We start from the raw sequence: 11,348 nt of genomic DNA on the forward strand, positions 1-11,348 counted from the left end.
ACATTTACGAGCGAACGCGACATAAGCTGCTGGCAGCTCGCGCGAACTACGTCGTGTTCCGACGCTGACAGAAGCCTTTCTCGCGTTCGCTCGTATTTTTCGGCGTAAGCTGTATTAAGCCAGCTTTTCACCACATTTTAACTAACTATTTTGACCTGTTAATTCTTTTCAGCTCAATTCAACAGTGCAAAATGCCCATAATATCACTTTAAGCATTAGCACGATGATAATTGATACTGTTAATAATCGAATCAAATAGCAATGCCCGACAAACCACTAAAACAGATTTGTTCGAAGAACGCGCCTATAAATACGGATACTTCTCGTGTGGCCGGTTGACTCATATGTTTGAATTTCACTTCCATTCTTCTTTTGGTTTTCTGTTTTGTATCTATAGGTTTATGACCAGCAATATGTTATAATGTAAAATAAGCCGCGAAAACTCCCCGTAACATCCCGTACTGCGTGTGATGCAGCTAAGAACTGCACAGAAAAAGACATTCGCTATACTTGATCTCATTCATTAAACTATTTACGCCGTATATCTTTTTCGGCGTAAGCTGCATAAGCTGCATAAGCTGCATAAGCCAGCTTTTCACCCTGACTTGACCTTTGTAAGTGTCCAATAAAATTCAAATAAAATTTCCCGCGGCTAGGTACGAATGAATACACTTCATTTATTCCATTGGCTGATTTGAGTATACCACCAGAACATTGGAAACATATCCGCGTCTTTGTAACACTGTTTTACTGTATGAAACAATTTTATCTCGAATGAAAAGGCTTAATAGATAGAACAGTTTTACACTCAATTCTCGACATCAATACAGTTTGTGCGTACACCTTTTATTTTCAGAGTATTACCATCGCAAGAGCGTTTATACTTAAAAGGCTATGTTCTCATATTTAGTACTTACTTCCATATTCCTGTCAACATGTTAAAATGTAAAAGTATAAAGAGCAATGGAAGCGAGGCCTCACTTTAAAGCATTGCATTTCAACCCGCGAGGTATATCGGGTCAATTCGCGGACATTCAGAGTTTATATACAGGTCATCACCGGAGTTGGCGGCCAGTAAAATAATCGTTATATAATAAAGACGCTATCCGTGAACTAGGTGACCTTGAATTTTCTTTAGACCAGAAATATGTTAAATGAAGATATTCAGCAATATAATTATGGTATGTAAATAATAGATTCTTAATGTGTTTTCAACAATACAATGATAAATATTATTGTTGATAAATTTAACAATAATTATTCGTCCATATTGCCTAATGTATTAAAGTGATATTATGAGCATGTAACAGTTTATAGGTGTCTATCGCAACCGTTGATTATTTTTGATGTTTCTACTTCATATACACTTATATTAATTAATGCAGCATCATCATACTAAAACAATATACCAGAAAGAGAAAAATAATGCATTTGAATATCAACCGTACTTTCGTTTGACAACTGATCATGCGTTTACGAGTTGAACCTAAATTTAGTTTAGTGCAGATTTTTTTTTTTTTTTTTTTTTTTTTTTTTTTTTTTTTTTTATTCAATATCATACATACAATGTAAACATGTATATGATCATACAACATAGTGATTGTACAAAGCAATAAAGTTCAGACATGTTATACAAGATATGCTAATATAATATATATTTTTTTAGAGAGAAAAGAAAAGAACAACAGAGGAATAGTTATGAAAAATGATAAGTTGTGTAAAGGCGGAAGAAAGCATACTGGGCTTGTGTGTTTTGTTGTATATTTACAATGGTCTTGTCAGATTGAAAAAATAATAATAATAATAATAAAAAAAATAAACAAAACTATTTTAGAGAGATAAACTAGCATTAGAGTGAAATGTATATAAGTGGACAAAACATTATGAGAATTTAATCCGATTCCATTTTTGTTCAAAGATTTGTAATGTGTCATTTATGAGGGCTATTTCTTTCTCAATCTGGATTTTTAGTTTAAGACTATGGACAAAACAATTAAAATTTGGTACTTGTTTTTTGTACTTCATGTTTAAGATAAAATATTTCATCAATATAACCATAAAATTCACAATATTATTACAGTCTATTGATTTCAATGAGTTAATTCCGAAACTTACATTTAAGAAAGATAGTTTAACGTTTAGTTGATGTTGTTCAAGAAAAGATATTAATTGATTCCAAATAGGCTGGATGTGTTTGCACTCCCAGAAAAGATGTTCTATAGTTTCAATGTTTTCACTGCAGAAGTCACACAGATTTGAGTTAGATAATTTGCATTTAAAGAGATATTTATTTGTAGCTATAATTCTATGGATGTATTTATATTGAAAATTTCTCAGTGTGCTTTCAATAGTTGCTTTATATGGCATGGTAAATATGTGTTTCCAATTAAGTTCATTTTCTCCAAAAAGGACTTGCCATTTATTTTGGATTTTGGAGTTTTCTGTAGGGTTTTTAATTTGTAGTGTGTAAAATATTTTATTTGTTTTGTTTTTTCTTCCAAGTATGTTTTCTACAAATGTTGTTTGAGTACATGGTGTATTATTTGTATTGATTTCAGATTTAATATGTATGGGTATGCTTTTGATTAGTGTGTAGTATTTCAGAAAATTATTTGAAGGTATTCCGTATATGTAGCATATATTATCAAAAGAGTAGAAATCCTTAATTCTGTAGTCATATAATTGGTCGACATATTTTATGCTTCGTTCAAACCAATCTTTATAGAAAAACGTCTTATTGTTTGAAGTTATGTCTTTATTGTTCCATAAAATAGTTTTACTGCTGTTTTGGGTTTCTAGATTATGAGTGACATCACTCCATGCTGATAGAACATCAGACAGAAATATGTTTTCGTTTGCAATTTCATGTAGGATAGTATTGTTGATGTTACATTCAAAGAGTAAAGAGTCACCATATTTTTTTAGGATTTTCTGGTAGAATAGTTTCCATGTACTCGTATTGGTATTATCTAGGTATCTTTTTACCCAGCTGCATTTGATTGCATTCAAGAATGAGTCAATGTTCGTTAATTTGATACCTCCATTTTCTACAGATTGAATTAACTGAGTTCGTTTTATTTTGTCAGGCTTACCGTCCCATATGAAATTAAATATTGCTGATTTTATATCGTTAATAACATCATTTGGTGGATTTGGGAGGACTGTTAATACATAAATTAGTTTAGGAAGTGCAAACGTTTTCAATACTGTGTTTTTTCCGATTAGTGTAAGTTTACGGTGATGCCATGATTTTAAGCAGTTTTTAAAATTCTGTAATTTAGGTAGTATGTTTTTAAGAACTGTATCCTTTTCATTATTTGTGAAAGTAATTCCTAACGTTGTGGCTTCATCGGATGTCCAATGAAATTTCATTTCTTTTTTATATTGAACATTACTTTGTTTTAATTTACCTACTCGTAGCACAGTACATTTACTTTTGTTTAGTTTAAGACCTGATGTCATTCCGTAAAGGGTTAGCGATTCTATTAGGTTATGGAAAGAATCGTAATTGTCGTTTAAAAAATAAGTTGCATCGTCAGCAAATAGGGACTGTTTGATTTTTTCGTCGGGTTCTAGTGATATGCCTTTTGTGTTTATTTGATTGGATGTGATGTGATAGGTACTCGATGCAAATAATAAATAGCGATGATGAGAGTGGACATCCTTGTCGAACCCCTCGTTCGATGTTGAAACTTTTTGAAAAGAAGCCATTGTTTATGATTAAACTGTTAATATCAGTATAGAATAGTTTGACCCATTGAATGAGACTTTCACCAAAGTTCATATTTTCTAAGCAAGAGAACATAAATGAATGATCAAGCGAATCGAATGCCTTTTCGAAGTCTGCAAAGAATATTAGACCAGGATCATTTGAATTGTTGAAATGGTTGATGCATTCTTGGATAAGACGAACGTTTTCACCAATGTAACGTCCTTTTATGAAACCAGATTGAGATTTTGAAATGATTGATGGTAATATTTTTTTTATTCTGTTTGCTATACTTTTAGTTGCAATTTTATAATCATTGTTTAGTAAACTAATTGGGCGCCAGTTCGATAAGGATTCTAAGTTTTTTCCAGGTTTTGGAATGAGTGATATTATACCTTGTTTTTGAAGCGTAGTTAGGTTTTCATTATTATATGAATAGTTTAGTGATTTAATTAAATGTGTTTTGATATCATTCCAAAATATTTTATAAAACTCAATGGTGATGCCATCAGATCCTGGACTTTTGTTATTTTGCATTTCTTTTAGTGCTAATCCACATTCATATTCATTTAGTAATCCGTCACACAATAGTTTTTCTTCTTGATTTAAAGCGTGATGTGTATTTTTAAAAAGAGTGTTATTTTCAACATTTTTTCGTTTATAGAGGGTTTCGAAAAATAAACGTTGTTCTTCTAGTATTTGAGTTCTGTTTGTTATATCTTTGCCATTGACTACTAATTTGTGTACAGTTTTTTGTTCGCTTCTACGTTTTTCAATGTTTGCGAAGTATTTTGTATTTTTTTCATTGTGTTCAACATGCTGTGCACGCGCTCTTAGTATTATTCCATTGAGATGTGTATGATAAATTTCATCTAATATTTGTTTTTTTAACGTTATTTCATTTTCAATGTCGGTGGTATCATTTGTGTTCGTTTGATGCAATTGTTTTTCAAGGGTTTCAATGGTTTTGATGGTTTCAGTTTCAAGTTTGTGTGTTTCTTTTTGTTTAAATGATGTGTATCTAATTGTTGTGTTGCGTATATTTCCTTTAATTACTTCCCATAAGGTATTTGGGTTTGCATCTTTATTATTTTGAACTGTATTTAGTATTTCCTGTTTTATTTGTGTTTGATATTGTGTATCTAATAAGATGCTGTTGTTAATTTTAAAGTATCCTGGGCCTCTTTCAGGTTGTATATTATGTAGTTTAAGTTCAACTAGAGAGTGGTCAGTCATAAATCCTGGTTTTATGTTACATGTGTCAATAATGTTGCAAAGAGACTCAGATATTAAAAAATAGTCTAATCTACAAAATATTGTTGGTTTTGTGTTTGAGTGCCAGGTGAATTTTCTTTCGTTTGGATATATTGTACGCCAGATGTCTATCATATTGTAGTTTTCAATTATGTTATTTAAAATGTTTCTATTTTTAGGATGAGTATAAAGGTTGCCCTTCTTTTTATCTAATAATGGGTTAAGAACAGTATTGAAATCACCACCGACTATGATGTTTTTATCTTGATTATTATTTATAAAGGATTGTAGTGTTTCGTAAAAAGTGGAATCATCTATGTTAGGGCCGTAAACGTTGATTAATGTTAATTGTGTTTCGTGTATTTTGATATCTATACTCGCTTGTCTGCCAATTATTATTTCGTTAAAATTATCGACTGTGATCCCAATATTATTTTTTATCAAAAAGGCCACGCCTTGTTTATTAGAATGTTGACCACTAAGATAGATGTCTCCGTCCCATTCATCTTTTAAGGTTTGTCTTAAAGTATGTGTCAAGTGACTTTCTTGTAATAGGATTATACTATATTTTTTTTCGTCTAACCATTTGAAGATTTTTATGCGTTTGTCTTTATTATTTAGCCCTTTTACATTTAAAGTACATATCTTAATCATTTAAAGAAGTGGAGGGTGATGTAAATGATAATTTGTGTATGCTTGTCCAGTTGGTCCCTATTTTAAAAAATGCCCAGTTGGTTTCTAGTATAAGACATAAGATATCATTACATACAAACGAAAAAAGAAAACAAAAAATATGGATACAAACAGCTGAATAGTCCATAAAAAAAAGAAGCAAACAGAAATAATCACAAAAATGAGAAGAGAACAACAATAAACGATTTGTCTCCAATAGAGACCTACATAAGCGCACTTCCGTACACTGGAAATGCACAAATTATTTGAAATAGTGATCTGAGTATAAAAATATATATATAACATCGTAGATTTATGGTAACTTATATTTATAATAATATACCAATACAAAAACTACTAAATTGTGTGTGGATGGTGGTTCGGTGCGTGTGTGTGTGTGTTTGTGTGTGTGTGTGCGCGCGTGTTGCCCGCGTGTGTTATGCGCCTGTGTTGTGTATGTTCGTTGAAAGGAGTGTGCGCGCCGGTTCAGTTATGTGTGTGAATGCGTTGTAATAATTGATAACCTTAGGTTACAATAATGACTATAACATGACTATTACAATGACAAAATATGCATTCTTATACAAACATTTTGTGCTATTATTTGTCAAGAGGTTCACGACAGTTAAAAAGAACCTATGCACCTACTGTATTTGAAAATCATCTATTGATTATATATGTATATCTTCATTTATTGTTAAACACAATTAATGCAATCAGTACACGTTTTAATAAACTGTTGTCTACGAAACGTTTAACAAATATCAACATTACACGATATGTGCTAAGATCAAAGACATATACACGAAAACATTCGTATGTCCGTCGCATTGTCGATCTGAAATATACGAAAAACGAAACCTACTTAGATCGACTGACGGACATTCCCACGTTTTTGTTTGATAAGCAAACGTTTTATAAGCATTTTGTACTTATAAAATGTAACTCCAGTATTTTCATTTTTACTGTATCTGGCCTGCAGTTAATCTAGTTCCGAAAACAAAATGAACTAGAGATACCACCAGATGTGTTTTTACTCATATAACAAAATTATGAGCGTCTTACTCTCAATAAATATTTTAATTTTTATTAACAAAAATGATTACAAAAATGTGTTGCTCTGTTTGGAAAGAGGTTAATTGACAACATAAGTGATGTGGAGTTGTAGAGCAAATACAATATACTGAAAATTACACAAATTATATAAAACACATATTTTCTGTATTTTATATAACACATATATTCTACGCACCGCATGCTATGTACATAAATATAGGAATAGATACATATCCTCCTATCACAGCTCACGAGCGACATAAAAAAGCGCTTTTCCATACACTGGAAATACACAAAAAAAAAGTTTATATATAGCTCCGTAGATTGTATGTAACTTATAATAGTAGTAATGTAACAGTAAGAACTACATAATTGTGTGGGGTGGTTCGGCGCGCGTGTGTTTGTGCGTGTGTGTGCGCGCATGTTGCCCGAGTATGTAGTGTGCGTGTGTTGTGCATGTACGTGTAAGGGTGTGTGTGCGCGGGTTCGTGCATGTGTGGGTATGCGCATGTGTGTGAATGTATGTGCGTGTGTGTGCGCGTGTGTGTATGTATGTGTGTGTACGTGCGTGCGTGTGCGCGAGCGTGCATGCGTGTGTGAGCGTGTTCGTATGCGTGTGTGTGCGTGCGCGTGTGTTTGTGTGTCTGTAGTTGAGTGCGATTTTCTGTAACACCTATTCTAAGCAACGCCCGCTACATATATAAATATAGATATAGGTTAATATCTTTAAATATGCCACAGTTCATGCAAACATAAATACAAGTAAACAATGCAGACAATAATTATGTATATGATAAGAGAAAGTTAATTTTTTATAGATATAGATGAATACCATTATATCTTTTCAATGAGCTCGGTCAATGAACTCGGTCAGTGAATTCGGTCCATGGACAACAATGAACATAAACAACACAACACTGAGCTGGGACAAATGACAACACTGTCGCACAGTATTCTAAAGAAAACTATTTAAGCCACACATTTGTTTAGGACAATATAATTTCTCGATAGAACATTCAATAAATTTACACAAAAACTGGTATGGAAATCTCTATACAAACACATTTTTCTAGAAACTGATATTTTAGTCAATAAGAATACAGTGAATGAAGAATGTCATTCAATATTTAAACAGAACAGGCATTTAAAAACAACAACAAAAAACGTTTATGAATCAATGAAAAATGATATTTAAGTCAATAAGAATACAGTGAATGAAGAATGTCATTCAATATTTAAACAAAATACGCATTTAAAAACAACAATAAAAAAACGATTATGAATCAATGAAAACCTTGCAGTAACGGATCAAATGTTGGATACCGTTTGAATGATGCAAAAAGCAAATTTTTTATAAACCAGAAAAAGGCAAAATGTCAGAATTTCTTAACACTAAATGGAGATTACTTCCTGGTCGCAAAGTTATATTGCAAATCCGAATTAGGATACAGATGTAGATATACTGGCCATAGAGGTATATTAAACAATGTAAAATATACTTCAACAAGTAAATTTTATTTGAAATATTCTGTATATACATCGATTTTAGCGATCTAGAGGGAACTTGTTTTGTTTGGTTTGTTTACCTGATGAGTACTATGCCGTCCTGAACGAACGACAACTCTTGGTAAGTGTGACAAGGTTACAACATACCAATATATACAAAAAAAACTTTCACATTGAAAAATGATACTATATTGTGTATTACATACAGAATTATGAATAACTGTTGATACTTGATTATGCATGAAGTTTTTGTATATTCTCGTGGTGGTTCCGTATGTTGTTATGCATGTTTTACATAATGCGTGTCCTAATTGACGCTTTTGCGCGCATGTGCGCAAAGGCGGCTGTTAAGTGTGCGCGTGTGAGAGTGAGTTTGCGTGTAAGTGTGAGTGTGTGACTGCGTGCGCGTACGTACGTAAGTGCGTGTGTTTGTGTACGTGCGTGCGTGTTTGGGGGTTCATGCGTGCGGTTGTCCGTGAGTCTGTGTGTATGTGTTTTGTAAGTTACATGTCAGAGTAACAAAAACAACAGTAATTAAAAACACGTGTAATATATGCAACAGAACAACATTTCTGTTTCTGTAAGTTACATGTCAGAGTAACAAAAACAACAGTAATTAAAAACACGTGTAATATATGCAACAGAACAACATTTCTGTTTCTGTTGGGGGAAAGAACGCACTGAGTATACAAAGGAAAGAATGCAAAGTCCGGGGCTAGTGCAGATTTGTTCATACGACACAAAGACACGAAATTGTTTTACGGATCATTTCAGCTTACAGGACTGGGTGGGTCACGTAAGAATATCGAATATAAAATATATTTTTATAAACAACTGGTAGCAAGGTGAGTTGCAGATAAGTAATCAGTAACCACATTTTAACTAACTATTTTGACCTGTTAATTCTTTTCAGCTCAATTCAACAGTGCAAAATGCCCATAATATCACTTTAAGCATTAGCACGATGATAATTGATACTGTTAATAATCGAATCAAATAGCAATGCCCGACAAACCACTAAAACAGATTTGTTCGAAGAACGCGCCTATAAATACGGATACTTCTCGTGTGGCCGGTTGACTCATATGTTTGAATTTCACTTCCATTCTTCTTTTGGTTTTCTGTTTTGTATCTATAGGTTTATGACCAGCAATATGTTATAATGTAAAATAAGCCGCGAAAACTCCCCGTAACATCCCGTACTGCGTGTGATGCAGCTAAGAACTGCACAGAAAAAAACATTCGCTATACTTGATCTCATTCATTAAACTATTTACGCCGTATATCTTTTTCGGCGTAAGCTGCATAAGCCAGCTTTTCACCCTGACTTGACCTTTGTAAGTGTCCAATAAAATTCAAATAAAATTTCCCGCGGCTAGGTACGAATGAATACACTTCATTTATTCCATTGGCTGATTTGAGTATACCACCAGAACATTGGAAACATATCCGCGTCTTTGTAACACTGTTTTACTGTATGAAACAATTTTATCTCTAATGAAAAGGCTTAATAGATAGAACAGTTTTACACTCAATTCTCGACATCAATACAGTTTGTGCGTACACCTTTTATTTTCAGAGTATTACCAGCGCAAAAGCGTTTATACTTAAAAGGCTATGTTCTCATATTTAGTACTTACTTCCATATTCCTGTCAACATGTTAACATGTAAAAGTATAAAGAGCAGTGGAAGCGAGGCCTCACTTTAAAGAATTGCATTTCAACCCGCGAGGTTTCGGGTCAAGTCGCGGACATTCAGAGTTTATATACAGGTCATCACCGGAGTTCGCGGTCAGCAAAATAATCGTTATATAATAAAGACGCTATCCGTGAACTAGGTGACCTGGAATTTTCTTTAGACCAGAAATATGTTAAAAGAAGATATTCAGCAATATAATTATGGTATGTCAATAATAGATTCTTAATGTGTTTTCAACAATACAATGATAAATATTATTTTTAATAAATTTAACAATAATTATTCCACCATATTGCCTAATGTACTAAAGTGATATTATGAGCATGTAACAGTTTATAGGTGTCTATCGCAACCGTTGATTATTTTTGATGTTTCTACTTCATATACACTTATAGTAATTAATGCAGCATCAACATACTAAAACAATATACCAGAAAGAGAAAAATAATGCATTTGAATATTAACCGTACTTTCGTTTGACAACTGATCATGCGTTTACGAGTTGAACCTAAATTTAGTTTTAGTGCAGATTTGTTCATACGACACAAAGACACAATATTGTTTTACGGATCATTTCGGCTTACAGGACTGGGTGGGTCACGTAAGAATATCGAATATAAAATATATTTTTATAAACAACTGGTAGCAAGGTGAGTTGCAGATAATTGATCAGTAACCACATTTAAACTAACTATTTTGACCTGTTAATTCTTTTCAGCTCAATTCAACAGTGCAAAATGCCCATAATATCACTTTAAGCATGAGCACGATGATTCTCGATACTGTTAATAATCGAATCAAATAGCAATGCCCGACAGACCACTAAAACAGGTTTGTTCTCGTGTGACCGGTTGACTCATATGTTTAAATTTCACTTCCATTCTTCTTTTGGTTTTCTGTTTTGTATCTATAGGTTTATGACCAGCAATATGTTATAATGTAAAATAAGCCGCGAAAACTCCCCGTAACATCCCGTACTGCGTGTGATGCAGCTAAGAACTGCACAGAAAAAGACATTCGCTATCCTTGATCTCATTATTTACGCCGTATATCTTTTTTAAAGATATTTCTTGTTTAAAGATATTTCTTGTTTTGGATATCTTCGCGGAAAATTCGCATGGAATATATTGTAAATAAAAACGATCATCTTGTATCTCGTTACCATACAATATCTAGCGTTGAAATTTTGGCTATTGCTATAAGGAACACTGATTGTTTATGGGTAAACTTTATTTTACGAAATATTTGTTAATTTGTTAGTATTTATGGGGCTTAAAGAACTCGCATCTTGCGCGTGGCTTGTGGCTTGTGTTGTCCTCTGTTATTAAAGTGCCATCCGTTATCAAAGTCTCTGCATTACCGTCGTGAATTAAGCAACTCTGTGTACCGTAGGCGTGACAAGATAAAAGTGCATCGATTCTAGCGCCCTAATTCCCATAGTATTCGTACTAG

The sequence above is a fragment of the Dreissena polymorpha genome, chromosome 4, assembly GCF_020536995.1.
Source record: "Dreissena polymorpha isolate Duluth1 chromosome 4, UMN_Dpol_1.0, whole genome shotgun sequence".
NCBI classification, from domain to species: Eukaryota; Metazoa; Mollusca; class Bivalvia; order Myida; family Dreissenidae; genus Dreissena; species Dreissena polymorpha.